This window comes from Triturus cristatus, chromosome 7 (genome assembly GCF_964204655.1).
Source record: "Triturus cristatus chromosome 7, aTriCri1.1, whole genome shotgun sequence".
Classification (NCBI taxonomy): domain Eukaryota; kingdom Metazoa; phylum Chordata; class Amphibia; order Caudata; family Salamandridae; genus Triturus; species Triturus cristatus.
Window position 1 is genome coordinate 761,920,209 of NC_140590.1, and position 22,541 is coordinate 761,942,749.

The window sequence follows — 22,541 nt, forward strand, 5'->3', positions numbered from 1 at the left end:
GATTGCACTCAGCACAGAGGTGTCAGCCTTATACAAGGCACTGCCAACAACAGCCCTGCAGCCCCCTCCCAGGCTCTTACCACTCATGGACATTTGGGACATTACACCCCCACCCCCTTCTCTTCCTCTCTCAAAAGGGTATCGGGGACATAGGCCTACTCCATGGACTCTCATGAATGCCACTTACTCAAGGAGATCACAGGGTGTGAATAAATGGCCCATTCCAGAGAACACATTACTCGAGGGATTAAAGGGCACCAAGGAAACAACTCCAACCTCAAAGAATTCATGAAGGTTCTAGATAAGTAGCCACCCCAACCAACAAACACATACATTTATCACACAGTGAATCGAGTATAGCAATCCAAAAAGAGTACATAGATCACACAGGGTATCATCATGCTCTTGAATTTAATCATTTACAGGGTGCACACTGCAAAAAAGACCAATCTCTATAGGATACGAAATAGAAATGTGTATTAGACTTTTGTGAAATAAGAGTATACCCTATATCGTGGTGGTGGTTGTTGTAGTGTGGCTTGGATCTGAAGAATATTTGTAACATAGAACTAGGTGACAAAAGAGCCAACCTTAGGCATCTTGCTGACTGAAGAGGAAGGTAGGAGTAGGACAGCAAAGGTGGAAGAGGCTAATGGTCAGACAGAAAAAGAGTGAGTGTGTGTGATAGAGGGAAAAGGAATGTCACTGTGTGCATGTGTTCAGTGAGCAAGAGTGTGTAAGGCGATGAAAACAGCCAATGAGAATCCCAGGGTAGCAAGAGGTTAACAAGTCTATGAACAAAGGGTTTGCAGTTCTTTACGGGTAAAGAGAGGAGATAATGTGGTCGGTCAGCAACTATGGAAATGGATGGGGAGTCCATTTCCTTAGGAATAGGAGCCCTCACACCCGGATGGGTGTAATGCTTCATCATCAATCAAATTGCCTAGAAGGAGCTCACCCCATTACTCAAGATTTCACAGACTAACTGGAAAATCATTACACGGCCTAAGCAGACACATTGCACTCATACTTAAAACAAAGACAAAGCACCAGCGCTGAGCCTTTTACAAAATAACAATCCTAGAATACTCTAACCCAGCCTCTCCGTTCCTTCCAACACATTTCACACTATGAATTTATGGACCTGGTCACAGCAAGCAGGCCAGCCAGCAGCCCTTCTGACCCATGTCTACTGCAAACCTTCAAGATAATTCTTCTAACAACCTCTGCTGCCACTCCTGTAAGAAAAATCATCAACAATTCTTTAACTGAAGAACTCAAAAAGTCATACATACGCCCATGACTGAAGAAAACAAACTTGGACCCGCTGAACCCTGACGACTACTAACCAACTACAAATGGACCTTTCCTGGGCAAACTGATAGAAAGAGCAGCATTCACCCAGATGTCACAATTTATTGAAGATAATGCAATACTTTCAGACTTACAAACGGGATTCCGTCAAGGAAGAGGCTCAGAATCTGCCATCCTTGCCATCTGGGATGACCTGAAGAACACAGTTGACTGCAACGGGGTGGCTGCGCTACTTCTCTTGGACCTCTCGGCTGCCTTTGACAAGGTTGACCATGATCCTCTGATACAAAGACTCTACAAAGCCGGCATACAGGGGACTGCTCTAGACTGGATAGCAACCTACCTTCACAACAGAACTAATGTCATCCATACCCCACATATCGCCTCCAAACCGTACTCCACAAAAGCAGGGGTCCCTCAAGTCTCTATCATCTCGCCAATGCTTTTTAACATATACATGAAATTATTACCGGCACTGATCAATCAATTTCCCCTCAAGTGCTATAACTAGCAGATGACATGCAAATACTCCTTCAACTGGAATGCCCCAAAGACATCGGAAACTCACCAATTTTCAGTTGCCTCAGAGCCGTGGATCAATGGATGACATGGAGCCATCTCAAATTGAATGCTTCCAAAACGGAAATACTCACGTGTGGCGACTAGCAATATTATGACCCGCTCGCCGCTTGGCATGATGATCTGGGAACAAGGCTAAAGTATCATAGGAAGTAAGAAACCTTGGAATGACCATGGACTCCAAGCTATCGATGAATGCCCAGGTGAACAAACTAGCAAGATCAAACTTTGTTACCATAAAAACTCTGAGACGATTCTTCCCCGATTTGGTCCAGGCTACCATCTCCCTTGTTCTGTCCAAACTCGATAATGCCAATAGCCCCTACCACGGATCACCTTTAGCAACCATGAAAAGACTACAACGGATTCAGAACTCGGCTGCCAGAGTACTCTTACATATATAACCGCAAGACCACATCTCCCCTGCCTTGAAAGCCCTGCATTGGTTATCGGTTGCCAGAAGATCCATGTTCAAGCTGCTCTGAATCATTCACAGAGCGATACATGGACAGGACCACTCTTCATCAGGAATAAAATCACCAAACACATTCAACAAAGGAACCTCTCCTCTAGAGTGGCACCCTGCCTCAAAATTCCAACGTACAAGAAAAAAAACGGGGTGCACATCTTTCTCTGTTCAAGCAGCCAAACTATGGAACTCTTTACCCCCAACATAAGATCCATGGACAACCACCTTATCTTCAGAAAACAACTCAGGAATTGACTCTTCCTCACATAACCACAATACGCAAACAGAAATATACAGCATATCCCTCTGTATATAAGCATTTATTTGTACTATAGATATGTGCCTATATATGTGTACTTCTTTGTATAAATGTGTAGAATAATGATGTTTTATAAAAACATAAAGAAATATAGCTATTCATTGGTTCTGTGAAACAAATGTACATATTACTGATAGTTACATTATTCTATGTTGTTAACATGTATATAAGTGACTGCACAAATAAGTAAATCTTTTCTCATAACTATCTACAATTGCTTCACTGTTGAAATACACACACACACGCACACACATACACGTGTTACCAGTCTTGTGGGGACTATGTGTGAATACCTGCCTTGTGGGGACTAACCTTTCCCATTGTTTTTAAACTACACTAATAACAGAAAAATGTTAAGAAAAAATTCATGATACAGGATCCTGCTTCAAATTTGCAAATATATTGTTATTTTATTGTGCGCACAGCACCATCCTTGTGGGGACTTGAACACGTGCTACCATCCTTGTGGGGACCTAGTCTGTAACACTATTTGTGATTGAATACAGTCAATGGCACATGGCTAAATGTTTATTTTATCAACAATATACACAAACAACATTATAATCTATTCAAATATGAATTGATGCATATATACTAGAGGTATACGTTAAAGACAGATTATGTTAATGTGCCAGAAAATATCATATCATGCTTAAGGAAAGACAATTAAAGCTGTATTTAACCTATTTATTAGTGCTTAAAATCTTAGGAGATAATGGAACTAATACATAAAGAAATTAACATATGGAACCAAGGAAAATGGTCAAGGGGAGTCCAGAGCTTGATTAGCTGATTACATTTTTGCCAAACTAGATGTTCATGACCCCACAAAGATAGTGGGTGAATATTATTGTGCTTAAGTCTCCATAGAAATAGTGTGTACATTCAAAGCTTAAATCCCATTATAAAGAGTGTGAAGCTAATGATGTTCAAGTCCACACAGAGTTTGTGTGTAATTATAGGAACTCTCAAGTCCCCAAAAAGATAGTGTGTTATCATAGAGATGTTCAAGTCCCCACAGAGATAGTGTGTTGTTATAGAGATGTTCAAGTCCCCACAGAGATGGTGTGTTATCAGAGAGATGTTCAAGTCCCCACAGAGACGGTGTGTTATTACAGTGTTGTTCAAGTCCCCACAAAGATAGTGTGTTATTATAGCGATGTTTAAGTCCTCACAGAGATAGTGCATGAAGGTGATTGTGTTTAAATCCTCATTAAAATAAGGCCCGATTCACAAAGGTAAACTTAGACAAAAAGTCTAACTGCATTACTTTTCAGTATTCCCAAAGGTAAATTTAGACCAAAAGTCTAACTTTACTACTTTTCAATATTCACAAATCCCCATACAGAGAATGTGAAGCTGATGATATTCAAGTCAAAGCAAACACAAGGAGATGATGGACGGAGTGCTGGAACTTTTAAGTCACTCACCCCCAGTCACAGATCTGGGTTGAATCCATCATCGTTCTTTAGCTCACTTCGCCACCCCGGTTCAGATCCAGTTATATGCAAATCAGTCTGGACCCTGTGCCTCGTGGCACCCCCTGGAGCTTCAAGTCGAAACAGAGCTTGTGTTTAATTACAGGAATGCTCAAGTCCCCACAGAGATGGTATGTTTTTATAGTGATGTGCAAGTCCCCACAAAGATAGTGTTTTATTATAGTTTTTTCAAGTCCCCACAAAGATATTGTGTTATTATAGCGATGTTTAAGTCCCCACAAAGATAGTGCATGAAGATGATTGTGTTTAAGTCCTCATTAAAATGGGGCCCTATTCACAAAGGTAAACGTAGGCAAAAAATCTAACTCTTCTACTTTTCAGTTTCACAAATGTAAACTTAGACCAAAAGTCTAACTTTACTACTTTTCTGTATTCACATAGTCCCATACAGAGAATGCAAAGCTCATGATCCTCAAGCCAAAACCGAGCTTGCATGTAATTACAGGAATGCTCAAGCCCCCAAAGAGATGGTGTATGACTATAGTATTACCACGGTCGCCAAGAAGCATGTGTGTGATTATAGACATGCCCGGGACCCCACAGAGATAGTGTGTGATTATAGATATGCCCAGGTCCCCACAGAGATAGTGTGTGATTATAGACATGCCCAGGTCCCCACAGAGATAGTATGTGATTATAGAGATGTTGAGGTCCCCACAGAGATAGTGTGTGGCTATAGACATGCCCGGTTCTCCACAGAGATAGTGTGTGATTATAGACATGCCCGGGCCCCCACAGAGATAGAGTATGATTAAAGACATGCCCAAGTCCTCACAGATATAGTGTTTAATTATAGATAGGCCCAGGTCCCCACAGAGATAGTGTGTGGCTATAGACATGCCCGGGTCTCCACAGAGATAGTGTGTGATTATAGAGATGTTGAGGTCCCCACAGAGATGGTGTGTGACTATAGTATTACCACGGTTGCCAGAGAGAATGTGTGTGATTATAGACATGCCCGGGTCCCCACAGAGATAGAGTATGATTAAAGACATGCCCAGGTCCTCACAGAGATAGTGTTTAATTGTAGACATGCCCAGGTTCCCACAGAGATGATTAATGGGATGCACGCGGATAGCACACAGTGATAGTGCATGATTAAAGTCATGTACAAGTCCTCACATAGAGATTGTGCGATTACAGTGAGGTTTAAGTCCTCACAGTGATAATGTGTGATGACAGTCATATTCAAGTCAAGTCTCCACAGTGATGTGTGTATTGATAGGTTTGTTGGAGAACACATACAGATCGTATTAGTCTGGTGGCTTAAATGAGGGATGTGTTTGACCACTCTCTCACATGTTTGAATCCTGGTGCTACCATTCAGCCTTTATTCCTTCCAAACAAGGTGAAACATGGGAAACTTTCACAAAGTTGAAACCTCTATTTGTTTAGCCTTTTATATCTGGAGTGTAAAATAGAAATCTTTAAACAAGGCTCAAACATTCTCAAAAGTGTGCATGTCAACTACAAGAGACTTTCTCAGTGTTGATGGTCTTGTTATTTGAAGGGCAAATCTTATACAAGAGTCTTACAAATTGTATTCCTGAACTGAGCTTGTATCCTCATAATGTAAGAGTAGAGAAAGTCACTTTGGCTGACATGCAGCTGTCTTTTTCATGGGAATAAAAACCTCAGAATGTGCCTACTTTAACTATAGGAATCTTTCACAATGTTAACAAAACTTTTTTGAGGAGTCCGCCCAAATGTTGTGCTTCGGAGTGTGTGTGGTGTATAAAACTAGACTTCCTAAAAGGAGCCGGTGAATCATTTGTTCAGGAATAGGGAGGGACAATTTGATAGTCATGCACTAGCTGTTTTTGTGAGAAAAGAAACCTTCCAAAATATCATGTGACATAAATATGTTGTCAAAAATATCACCACTGCAAAAATAAAGTGGAACAGAATATTAAAATATAGGGGCCGATTCCGATCCGGGTCGGAAGGGCACCGAATGCGATCAGGACGGAAAAACTACGCGCCGTACGCTTGTTTTCCGCACGACTCGTACAGTTGTACGAGCGAGCAAGTACGATGCGAGCTACATTCCATTCCATGACATTCCTGACATTCCTGATGACATTTCTGACAATCATGACATGACATTCCATTCATGACATTCCATTCCATGACATGACATTCCTAACATTGCATTCCAAGACATGACATTCCTGACATTCCATTCTATGACATGACATTCGTGACATTCCATTCCATGACATTCATGACATTCCATTCCATGACATTCCTGACATTCCATTCCATGATATGATATATCTGACATTTCATTTCATGACATTCCATTCCATGACATTTATGACGTGACATTCCTGACATTCCATGACATGACATTTATGACATTCCATTCCATGACATGATATTCCGGACATTCTATTCCATGACATTCCTGACATACATGACATTCCATTACATGCCATGACATTCCTGACATTCCATGACATTCCTGACATTCCATTCCATGACATTCCATTCCATGACATGACAATCCTGACATTCCTGACATTACATTCCATTCATGACATTCCATTTCATGACATGACATTCCTGACATTCCAGAACACGACACTCCTGATATTCATGACATGACAATCCATTCCGTGACATTCACGACATTCCATTCCATGACATGACATTCCTGACATTCCTGATGACATTTATGACATCCCATTCCATGACATGACATTCTTGAAATTGCATTCCAAGACATAACATTCCTGACATTCCATTCCTTGACATGACATTCCTGACATTCCATGACATGACACTCCTGACATTCACATGACATGACATTCCTGACATTCCATTCTATGACATGACAATCCTGACATTCCAGACATTCATGACATGACATTCCATTCATGACATTCCATTTCATGACATGACATTCCTGACATTGCATTCCAAGACATGACATTCCTGACATTCTATGCCTTGACATGACATTCCTGACATTCCACGACATTCAGGACATTCCATTCCATGACATGACATTCCTGACATTCATGACATGACATTTCTGACATTCCATTGCATGACATGACATGCCTGACATTCCTGATGACTTTCCTGACATTCATGACATGACATTCCATTCATGACATTCCATTCAATTCATGATATTCCATTCTATAACATGACATTCCTGACATTGCATTCCAAGACATGACATTCCTGACATTCCATTCCTTGACATTACATTCCTGACATTCCATTCCATGACATGACATTCCTGACATTCCATTCCATGATATTCATGACATTCCATTCCATGACATGACATTCCTGACATTCATGACATTCCATTGCATGACATTCCATTCCATGACATTCCATTCCATGACATGACATTCCTGACATCCCTGATGACATTCATGACAATCATGACATGACATTCCACTCATGACATTCCATTCCATGACATGACATTCCTGACATTGCATTCCAAGACATGACATTCCTGACATTCCATTCCTTGACATGACATTCCTGACATTCCATTCCATGACATGACATTCATGACATTCCTGACATTCCATTCCATGATATTCGATATTCCATTCCATGATATTCCTGACACTCCATGACATGACATTCCTGACATTCCATTCCATGCCATTCATGACATTCCATGACATTCATGACATGACATTCCTGACATTCCATTCCATGACATGACATTCATGATATTCCTGATGACATTCCTGACATTCATAACATGACATTCCATTCCATGACATGACATTCCTGACATTCCATTCCTTGACATGACATTCCTGACATTCCATTCCATGACATGACATTCCATGACATGACATTCCTGACATTCCTGATGACATTCTTGACATTCATGACATGACAATCCATTCCATGACATGACATTCCTGACATTGCATTCCAAGACATGACATTATTAACATTCCATTCCTTGACATGATATTCCTGACATTCCATTCCTTGACATGACATTCCTGACATTCATGACATTCCATTGCATGACATTCCATTCCATGACATTCCATTCCATGACATGACATTCCTGACATCCCTGATGACATTCATGACAATCATGACATGACATTCCACTCATGACATTCCATTCCATGACATGACATTCCTGACATTGCATTCCAAGACATGACATTCCTGACATTCCATTCCTTGACATGACATTCCTGACATTCCATTCCATGACATGACATTCATGGCATTCCTGACATTCCATTCCATGATATTCGATATTCCATTACATGATATTCCTGACACTCCATGACATGACATTCCTGACATTCCATTCCATGCCATTCATGACATTCCATGACATTCATGACATGACATTCCTGACATTCCATTCCATGACATGACATTCATGATATTCCTGATGACATTCCTGACATTCATAACATGACATTCCATTCCATGACATGACATTCCTGACATTCCATTCCTTGACATGACATTCCTGACATTCCATTCCATGACATGACATTCCATGACATGACATTCCTGACATTCCTGATGACATTCTTGACATTCATGACATGACAATCCATTCCATGACATGACATTCCTGACATTGCATTCCAAGACATGACATTATTGACATTCCATTCCTTGACATGATATTCCTGACATTCCATTCATGACATTCCAAGCATGACATGACATTCCTGACATTACATTCCAAGACGTGACATTCCTGCCATTCCATGACATTCCATGAAATTCATGACATTCCATTCTAAGACATGACATTCATGACATTCATGACATGACATTCATGACATTCATGACATTCCAAGACATGACATTCCTGACATTTATGACATGACATACCTGACATTCCATTCCATGACATGACATTCCTGATGACATTCCTGACATTCATGACATGACATTCCATTCATGACATTCCATTCCATAACACGACATTCCTGACATTCCATTCCAAGACATGACATTCCTGACATTCCATGCCTTGACATGCCATTCCTGACATTACATTCTAAGACATGGCATTCCATTCCATGACATTCCTGATAGTCCATTCCGTGACATTGATGAGATTCTATTCCATGACATTCATGACATTCCTCACATTCCATTCCATGACATTCCTGATGTTCCTGATGACATTCCTGACATTCATGACATGACATTCCATTCATGACATTCCATTCCATGACGTGACATTCTTGACATTTCATTCCATGACATGACATTCCTGGCATTCTATTCCATGACGTTCCATTCCATGACATTCCATTCCATGACATTCATGACATTCCTGACATTCCATTGCATGACATTTCTGACATTCCTGACATGACATTCCTGAAATTCCTGACATTCCATCCCATTACATGACATTCCTGACATGACATTTATGACATTCATGACATTCCATGACATGACATTCCATGACATGACATTCAATGACATGACATTCCTGACATTCATGATATTCCATTCCATGACATTCATGACATTCCATTCCATTCGATGACATTCATGACATTCCATTCTATGACATTCCTGATATTCCATTCCATGACATTCCATTCCATGATATGAGATTCCTGATGACAATCCTGACATTCATCACATGACATTCCATTCATGACATTCCATTGCATGACATGACATTCCTGGCATTGCATTCCAAGACATGACATTCCTGACATTCCATTCCTTGACATGACATTCCTGACATTCCATTCGATGACATTCATGACATTCCATTCTAAGACATGACATTCCTGACATTCCTGACATTCCATTCAAGGACATTCCTAACATTCCTGATGACATTCCTGATATTCATGATATGACATTCCATTCATGACATTCCATTCCATGACGTGACATTCATGACATTCCATCCCGTGACATGACATTCCTCACATTGTATTTCAAGACATGACATACCTCACATTCCATTCCTTGACATGACATTCCTGACATTCCATTCTGTGACATGGCATTCCATTCCATGACATTCCTGACATTCCTGAGATTCCATTCCATGACATTCCTGACATTCCTGATGACATTCCTAACATTCATGACATGACATTCCATTCATGACATTCCATTCCATGACGTGACATTCATGACATTCCATCCCATGACATGACATTCCTCACATTGTATTTCAAGACATGACATACCTCACATTCCATTCCTTGACATGACATTCCTGACATTCCATTCTGTGACATGGCATTCTTGACATTCCTTACATTCCATTCCGTGACATGACATTCTTAACATTCCTGACTTTCCATTCCGTGACATTCATGAAATGACATTCCTGCAATTCCATTCCATGACATGCCTGACATTCCTGATGATATTCCAGACATTCATGACATGACATTCCATTCATGACATTCCATTCCTTGACATGACATTCCTGACATTCCATTCCATGACATTCTTGACATTCATGACATGACATTCCTGACATTCCATTCCAAGACATGACATTCCATTCCTTGACATGACATTCCTAACATTCCATGACATGACATTCCTGACATTCCTGATGACATTAATGACATTCATGACATGACATTCCATTCATGACATTCCATTCCATGACATGACATTCTTGACATTGCATTCCAAGACATGACATTCCTGACATTCCATTCCATGACATTCTTGACATTCCTGATATTCCATTCCATGACATGACATTCCATGACATGACATTCCTGAAATTCATGACATGGCATTTCATTCTATGACATGGCATTCCTAACATTCGTGATATTCCATTCTATTTCAAGACATGACATTCCTCAAATTCCATTCCTTGACATGACATTCCTGACATTCCATTCTGTGACATGACATTCTTGACATTCCTTACATTCCATGACATGACATTCCTGATATGACAATTATGACATTCATGACATTCCATGACATTCCATTCCATGACATGACATTCGTGACATTCCTGATTGTATTCCTGACATTTCATTCCATTCATGACATTCCATTCCATGACATGACATTCCTGACATTGCATTCCAAGATATGACATTCCTGACATTCCATTCCTTGAAATGACATTCCTGACATTCGATTCCATGACATGATATTCTTGACATTCCATTCCATGACATTCATGACATTCCATTCCATGACATGACATTCCTGACATTCCATTCCATGATATTCACGACATTCCATTCCATGACATGACATTCCTGACATCCCTGATGACATTCATGACATGACATTCCATTCATGACATTCCATTCCATGACATGATATGCCTGAAATTCCTGCCATTCCATTCCATGACATTCCTGATATTCCATTCCATGACATTCCATTCCATGACATGAGATTCCTGATGACATTCCTGATATTCATCACATGACATTCCATTCATGACATTCCATTGCATGACATGACATTCCTGACATTACATTCCAAGACATGACATTCCTGCCATTCCATGACATTCCATGAAATTCATGACATTCCATTCTAAGACATGACATTCATGACATTCATGACATGACATTCATGACATTCATGACATTCCAAGACATGACATTCCTGACATTCATGACATGACATACCTGACATTCCATTCCATGACATGACATTCCTGACATTCCTGATGACATTCCTGACATTCATGACATGACATTCCATTCATGACATTCCATTCCATAACACGACATTCCTGACATTCCATTCCAAGACATGACATTCCTGACATTCCATGCCTTGACATGCCATTCCTGACATTCCATTCTAAGACATGGCATTCCATTCCATGACATTCCTGATAGTCCATTCCATGACATTGATGAGATTCTATTCCATGACATTCATGACATTCCTCACATTCCATTCCATGACATTCCTGATGTTCCTGATGACATTCCTGACATTCATGACATGACATTCCATTCATGACATTCCATTCCATGACGTGACATTCTTGACATTTCATTCCATGACATGACATTCCTGGCATTCCATTCCATGACGTTCCATTCCATGACATTCTATTCCATGACATTCCTGAAATTCCTGACATTCCATTGCATGACATTTCTGACATTCCTGACATGATATTCCTGAAATTCCTGACATTCCATCCCATTACATGACATTCCTGACATGACATTTATGACATTCATGACATTCCATGACATGACATTCCATGACATGACATTCAATGACATGACATTCCTGACATTCGTGATATTCCATTCCATGACATTCATGACATTCCATTCCATTCGATGACATTCATGACATTCCATTCCATGACATTCTTGATATTCCATTCCATGACATTCCATTCCATGACATGAGATTCCTGATGACAATCCTGACATTCATCACATGACATTCCATTCATGACATTCCATTGCATGACATGACATTCCTGGCATTGCATTCCAAGACATGACATTCCTGACATTCCATTCCTTGACATGACATTCCTGACATTCCATTCGATGACATTCATGACATTCCATTCTAAGACATGACATTCCTGACATTCCATTCAAGGATATTCCTAACATTCCTGATGACATTCCTGATATTCATGATATGACATTCCATTCATGACATTCCATTCCATGACGTGACATTCATGACATTCCATCCCGTGACATGACATTCCTCACATTGTATTTCAAGACATGACATACCTCACATTCCATTCCTTGACATGACATTCCTGACATTCCATTCTGTGACATGGCATTCCATTCCATGACATTCCTGACATTCCTGACATTCCATTCCATGACATTCCTGACATTCCTGATGACATTCCTAACATTCATGACATGACATTCCATTCATGACATTCCATTCCATGACGTGACATTCCTCACATTGTATTTCAAGACATGACATACCTCACATTCCATTCCTTGACATGACATTCCTGACATTCCATTCTGTGACATGACATTCTTGACATTCCTTATATTCCATTCCGTGACATGACATTCTTAACATTCCTGACTTTCCATTCCGTGACATTCATGAAATGACATTCCTGCAATTCCATTCCATGACATGCCTGACATTCCTGATAACATTCCAGACATTCATGACATGACATTCCATTCATGACATTCCATTCCTTGACATGACATTCCTGACATTCCATTCCATGACATTCTTGACATTCATGACATGACATTCCTGACATTCCATTCCAAGACATGACATTCCATTCCTTGACATGACATTCCTAACATTCCATGACATGACATTCCTGACATTCCTGATGACATTACTGACATTCATGACATGACATTCCATTCATGACATTCCATTCCATGACATGACATTCTTGACATTGCATTCCAAGACATGACATTCCTGACATTCCATTCCATGACATTCTTGACATTCCTGATATTCCATTCCATGACATGACATTCCATGACATGACATTCCTGAAATTCATGACATGGCATTTCATTCTATGACATGGCATTCCTAACATTCGTGATATTCCATTCTATTTCAAGACATGACATTCCTCACATTCCATTCCTTGACATGACATTCCTGACATTCCATTCTGTGACATGACATTCTTGACATTCCTTACATTCCATTCCGTGACATGACATTCTTGACATTCCTGACTTTCCATTCCGTGACATTCATGAAATGACATTCCTGACATTCCATTCCATGACATGCCTGACATTCCTGATGACATTCCAGACATTCATTCCATGACATTCCATTCATGACATTCCATTCCATGACATGACATTCCTGACATTCCATTCCTTGACATTCCATGACATTCATGAGAGTCCATTCCAAGACATGACATTCCATTCCTTGACATGACATTCCTAACATTCCATGACATGACATTCCTGACATTCCATTCCATGACATTCCTGATGACATTACTGACATTCATGACATGACATTCCATTCATGACATTCCATTCCATGACATGACATTCTTGACATTGCATTCCAAGACGCGACATTCCTGACATTCCATTCCATGACATTCTTGACATTCCATTCCATGACATGACATTCCATGACATGACATTCCTGAAATTCATGACATGGCATTTCATTCTATGACATGACATTCCTAACATTCGTGATATTCCATTTCATGACATTCATGACATTCCATTCCATTTGATGACATTCATGACATTCCATTCCATGACATGACATTCCATTCCATTCGATGACATTCATGACATTCCATTCCATGACATGACATTCCTAACATTTGTGATATTCCATTCCATGACATTCCATTCTATGACATTACTGATATTCCATTCCATGACATTCCATTCCATGACATTCCTGATGACATTCCTGACATTCATCACATGACATTCCATTCATGACATTCCATTGCATTACATGACATTCCTGACATTGCATTCCAAGACATGACATTCCTGACATTCTATTCCTAGACATGACATTCCATTCGATGACATTCATGACATTCCATTCTAAGACATGACATTCCTGACATTCCTGACATGACATTCCTGACATTCCATTCCATTCCATGACATTCCTAACATTCCTGATGACATTCCTGACATTCATGACATGACATTCCATTCATGACATGCCATGACATGACATTTCAGACATTTAATTCCAAGACATGACATTCCTAACATTCCATTCCTTGACATGACATTCCTGACATTCCATTCCAAGACATGGCATTCCATTCCATGACATTCCTGACATTCCATGACATTGATGACATTCCATTCCATGACATTCCTGACATTCCTGACATTCCATTCCATGACATTCATGACATTCCTAATGACATTCCTGACATTCATGAAATGACATTCCATTCATGACATTCCATTCCATGACGTGACATTCATGACATTCCATTCCATGACATGACATAACTCACATTGTATTTCAAGACATGATATTCCTGACATTGCATTCCTTGACATGACATTCCTGACATTCCATTCCGTGACATGACATTCTTAAGATTCCTGACATTCCATTTCATGACATTCCTGACATTCAATTCCATGACATGCCTTACATTCCTGATGACGTTCCAGACATTCATGACATGACATTCCATTCATGACATTCCATTCCATGACATGACATTCCTGACATTTCATTCCATGACATTCTTGACATTCATGACATGACATTCCTGACATTCCATTCCAAGACATGACATTCCATTCCTTGACATGACATTCCTGATATTCCATGACATGACATTCCTGACATTCCTGATGACAATCCTGGCATTCATGACATGACATTCCATTCATGACATTCCATTCCATGACATGACATTCCTGACATTCCATTCCTAAACATGACATTCCAGACATTCCATTCCAAGACATGACATTCCTGACATTCTATTCCTAAACATGACATTCCTGACATTCCATTCCATTCCAAGACATGGCATTCCATTCCATGACATTCCTGACATTCCATTCCATGACATTGATGACATTCCATTCCATGACATTCCTGACATTCCTGACATTCCATTTCATGACATTCCTGACATTCCTGATGACATTCCTGACATTCATGACATGACATTCCATTCATGACATTCCATTCCATGACGTGACATTCATGATATTCCATTCCATGACATTCATGATATTCCATTCCATGACAACATTCCTAACAACCCTGATGACATTCCTGACATTCATGACATGACATTCCATTCATGACATTCGAGACATGACATTCCTGCCATTGCATTCCATGACATGACATTCCTGACATTTTATTTCTTGAAATGACTTTCCTGACATTCCTGACATTCCATTTCATGACATTCCATGATATTCATGACATTTCATTCCATGACATTCCTGACATTCATGACATGACATTCCTGACATTTCATTCCACGACATGACATTCCTGACATTCCTGATGACATTCCTGACATTCATGACATGACATTCCATTCATGACATTGCATTCCATGACATGACATTCTTGACATTGCATTCTAAGACATGATATTCCTGACATTCCATTCCTTGACATGACATTCCTGACATTCCATTCAATGACATTCATGACATTCCATTCTAAGACATGACATTCTTGACATTCCTGACTTGACATTCCTGACATTCCATTCCATGACATTCCTAACATTCCTGATGATATTCCTGACATTCATGACATGACATTCCATTCATGACATTCTATTCCATGACATGACATTCCTGACATTCCATTCCAAGACATGGCATTCCTAACATTCCATTCCTTGACATGACATTCCTGACATTCCATTCTAAGACATGGCATTCCATAACATGACATTCCTGACATTCCATTCCATTGATGACATTCCATTCCATGACATTGATGACATTCCATTCCAAGACATGGCATTCCATAACATGACATTCCTGACATTCCATTCCATTGATGACATTCCATTCCATGACATTCATGACATTCCTGACATCCTATTCCATGACATTCATGACATTCCTGACATTCCTGACATGGCATTCCATTCCTGACATTCCATTCCATGACGTGACAATCATGACATTCCATTCCATGACATGACATTCCTGACATTCCATTCCGTGACATGACATTCTTGACATTCCTGACATTCCATTCCGTGACATGATATTCTTGACATTCCATTCCATTGATGACATTCCATTCCATGACATTCATGACATTCCTGACATCCCATTCATGACATTCCTGACATTCCTGACGACATTCCTGACATGACATTCCATTCATGACATTCCATTCCATGACGTGACATTCATGACATTCCATTCCATGACATGACATTCCTGACATTCCATTCCTTGACATGACATTCCTGACATTCCATTCCGTGGCATGACATTCTTGACATTCCTGACATTCCATTCCGTGACATGACATTCTTGACATTCCTGACATTCCATTCCGTGACATTCATGAGATGACATTCCTGACATTCCATTTCATGACATGCCTGACATTCCTGATGACATTCCAAACATTCACGACATGACATTTCTGACATTCCTGACATTCCATTCCATGACATTCATGACATGACATTCCTGACATTTCATTCCATTACATGACATTTCTGACATTCCTGATGACATGCATAACATGCATGACATGACATTCTATTTATGTCATTCCATTCCATGACATGACATTCTTGACATTGCATTCCAAGACATGACATTCCAGACATTCCATTCCTTGACATGACATTCCTGACATTCCATTCCATGACATTCATGCCATTCCATTCTATGACATTCCATTCCATGACATGACATTCCTGATGACATTCATGACATGACATTCCACTCCATGACATGACATTCCTGACATTGCATTCCAAGACATGACATTCCTGATATTCCATTCCTTGACATGACATTCCTGACATTCCATTCTTTGATATTCCTGACATTCCATTCCATGACATTCCTGACATTCCATTCTTTGACATTCCTGACATTCCATTCCTTGACATGACATTCCTGACATTCCATTCCGTGGCATGACATTCTTGACATTCCTGACATTCCTTCCATTCCATGACATGACATTCTTGACATTCATGAGATGACATTCCTGACATTCCATTCCATTACATGACATTCCTGACGTCCCATGACATGACATTCCTGACATGACAATCATGACATTCCATTCCATGACATGACATTTGTGACATTCCTGATTGCATTCCTGACATTCGTGACATTCCATTCCATTCATGACATTCCATTCCACGACATGACTTTCCTGACATTGCATTCCAAGACATGACATTCCTGACATTCCATTCCTTCAAATGACATTCCTGACATTCGATTCCATGACATGACATTCCTGACATTCCATTCCATGACATTCATGACATTCTATTTCATGACATGACATTCCTGACATTACATTCCATGATATTCTTGACATTCCATTCAATGACATGACATTCCTGACATCCCTGATGACATTCATGACATGACATTCCATTCATGACATTCCATTCCATGACATGACATTCCTGAAATTCCTGACATTCCATTCCATGACATTCATGACATTCCTGACATTCATGACATGGCATTCCTCACATTCCATTCCATGACATGACATTGCTGAGATTACATGACATGACATTCCTGACATTACACTCCAAGACATGACATTCCTGGCATTCCTGACATTCCATTCCTAGACATGACATTCCTGACATTCCATGACATGACATTCCTGATATTCCTGTCAGTCCATTCCATGACATTGATGCTATTCATGACATGATATTCCTGACATTTCATTCCAAGACATGACATTCCATTCCTTGACATGACATTCCTGACATTCCATGACATGACATTCCTGACATTCTGTTCCATGACATTCCTGACATTACATTCCATGACATGACATTCATGACATTCATGACATGACATTCCATTCATGACATTCCATTCCAAGACATGACATTCCTTATATTCTATTCCTTGACATGACATTCCTGACATTCCTGGCATTCCATTCCATGACATTCATGACACTCCATGACAATCATGACATTCCATGACATTCCTGACATTCATGACATGATATTCCTGACATTCCATTCCATTCCATGACATGACATTCCTGACATTCCTGATGACATTCCTGACATTCATGACATGACATTCCATTCATGACATTCCATTCCATGACATGACATTCTTGACATTGCACTCCAAGACATGACATTCCTGACATTCCATTCCATGAGATTCTTGACATTCCTGACATTCTATTCCATGACATGACATTCCTGACATTCCTGATGACATTCCTGACATTCATGACATGACATTTCATTCCATGACATGACATTCCTGACATTGCATTCCAAGACATGGCATTCCTGACATTCCATTCCTTGACATGACATTCCTGACATTCCATTCCAAGACATGACATTCCTGACATTCCATTCTTTGACATGACATTCATGAGATTCCATTCCATGATATTCCTGACATTCCATTCCATGGCATTACATTCCTGACATTCCATTCCATGACATTCCTGACATTCCATTCCATGACATTCTTGACATTCATGACATGACATTCCTGACGTTCCATTCCATTACATGACATTCCTGACATTCCATGACATGACATTCCTGACATTCCTGACATTGCATTCCAAGACATGGCATTCCTGACATTCCATTCCTTGACATGACATTCCTGACATTGCATTCCAAGACATGACATTCCTGACATTCCATTCTTTGACATGACATTCATGAGATTCCATTCCATGACATTCCTGACATTCCATTCCATGACATTATATTCCTGACATTCCATTCCATGATATTCCTGACATTCCATTCCATGACATTCTTGACATTCATGACATGACATTCCTGATGTGCCATTCCATTACATGACATTCCTGACATTCCATGACATGACATTCCTGACATTCCTGACATGACAATTATGACATTCATGACATTCCATTCCATGAAATTCATGACATTCCATTCCATGACATGACATTCCTCAAATTCCTGATTGCATTCTTGACGTTCATGACATGACATTCCATTCATGACATTCCATTCAATGACATCACATTCCTGAATTTGCATTCCATGACATGACATATCTGATATTCCATTCTATGACATTCATGACATTCCATTCGATGACATTCATGACATTCCATTCCTGACATTCCATTCCATGACATTCCATTCCATGACATTCCTGACATTCATGACATGACATTCCTCACATTTCATTCCATGACATGACATTCCTGACATTACATGACATGACATTCCTGAAATTGCATTCCAATACATGACATTCCTGACATTCCATTCCATGACAACATTCCTGACAACCCTGATGACATTCCTGACATTCATGACATTACATTCCATTCATGACATTCCAAAACATGACATTCCTGACATTGCATTCCAAGACATGACATTCCTGGCATTCCATTTCATGACATTCATGACATTCCATGACATTCCATTCCATGACATTCATGACATGACATTCCTGACATCCCATTCCATGACATGACATTCCTGACATTCCTGATGACATTCCTGACATTCATGACATGACATTCCATTCATGACATTGCATTCCATGACATGACATTCTTGACATTGTATTCCAAAACATGACATTCCTGACATTCCATTCCATGACATTCTTGACATTCCTGATATTCCTTTCCATGACATGACATTCCATGACATGACATTCCTGAGATTCCTGGTGACATTCCTGAAATTCATGACATGACATTCCATTCCATGACATGACATTCCTGACAGTGCATTCCAGTACATGGCATTCCTGACATTCCATTCCTTGACATGACATTCCTGACATTGCATTCCATTACATGACATTCCTGCTCCACTCTGCTCTAATCCACTCTGCTCCACTCTGCTCTAATCCACTCTGCTCCACTCTGCTCTAATTCACTCTGCTCCAATCCACTCTACAACACTCTGCTCTAATCCACTCCGCTCCACTCTGCTCTAATCCACTCTCCACCCCTTTGCTCTAATCCCCTCTCCACCCCTCTGCTCTAATCCACTCTCCACCCCTTTGCTCTAATCCCCTCTCCACCCCTCTGCTCTAATCCACTCTACAACACTCTGCTCTAATCCACTCTCCACCACTCTGCTCTAATCCACTCTAATCCACTCTGCTCGAATCCACTCTACAACACTCTGCTCTGATCTACTCTGCTCCACTCTGCTCTAATCCACTCTGCTCCACTCTGCTCCACTCTGCTCTAATCTACTCTGCTCCAATCCACTCTACACCGCTCTGCTCTAATCCACTCCGCTCTGCTCTGCTCTAATCCACTCTGCTCTAATCCACTCTACAACACTCTGCTCTAATCCACTCTACAACACTCTGCTCTACTCCACAACACTCCACTCCACAACACTCCACTGCACTGCACTCCACTGCACTCCACTGCACTCCACTGCACTCCACTGCACTCTACAACACTCCACTGCACTCTACAACACTCCACTCCACTCCACCACCCTTTACTTCTCTGTATTCCACTTCTCTCTATGACACTCCACGCCACTAACGTTTAGCCATGCTAAACAGCAGTCACGCTGGTGTACAAAATGTCTAAAACACATTGGCAAACCCAATAGCTCTTGCATAGGCACAACCTATTGGCTTTGCCAGTGCTTGTTATGATTGTTCTTCATCCACCCTTGGGAATGTCAACAAACTGTTTTAATTTGGTAAGCTGTAGGAAGCAATTTTAAATAAAGCAGTTCAAATGTTTTAAATACACTAACATATTATGGCAATATTTGCATATATCTTTTAAGAAGTTCACTGTAATTATAAGAAAATGCCTTTTCTGTTAAAAATAAACATCCCCATTGTTTCAGTTCACTGCTTGTGAGAATGTTACCCTTATTGCAATACAATGCTAGTAACTCATTCATCTAGCCATCATCTAAAAGAACATATTCGTGGTGCAAATTAATATTTAAACAAAGGCAAAGTAATATACAGATCCTGAATTTCTGATATAAGCATTAAAATGCAACAATAGGCATTGAGGCCTTAAGCCTACTTGCCAAAAATGATCTATTTATTTTAAATTGTATTGCATATTATTGCACCATCATTGTTTATTTGCAGATAGGTATCAAATGGCATTAGTGACCCAAATTGCTTTTAGCAATCTATAGAAGGCCACTAATAATTTATAGACCCAAAAAGTTTAAAATCAATAGAGAAAAGGGTAATTTGAATGGAAAATATTTGGAAAAACACAGGGTTATGCAGCTTTTACTTTGGTATGTCTGTCCTTTCTGCTGCTAGTTTCTGTTTCTGGTGAGGAAAGTGTGTTTAAATGCAGTGTGTTTAAGACTGCAGTACCGCCTCCTATCCACAGTGGCATAGCTGAGCAAAAATATAAACACACTTCATGAAACAGAGGTCCCCACAAGCCAATTATTTAAAAAGTTGCAAAAATCGACACGGATGTTCCTGGAGTCATGTTTTTTATCATTTAGAAGACATTGCCTTGTGGGGATCTTGGTTCAGGTCCCCACAGTGCAATCAAGTCCCCACAGCGTGAGTGTGTTATCACACCCAAGTCCCCACAAGGATAGTAACAGAAACACACACACGCACACACACACACACACACACACACACACACACACACACACACACACACACACACACACACATATATGTATATATATAAAAATAAATAA

At 40.0% G+C, this 22,541-nt stretch overlaps 1 protein-coding gene across 15 annotated transcripts in view; it reads right to left on the reverse strand.

Moving 5' to 3' along the window:
• Positions 1 to 22,541, reverse strand: part of LOC146810485 (uncharacterized) — a 144,127-nt gene that overhangs the window by 39,821 nt on the left and 81,765 nt on the right. The window lies entirely within an intron of this gene.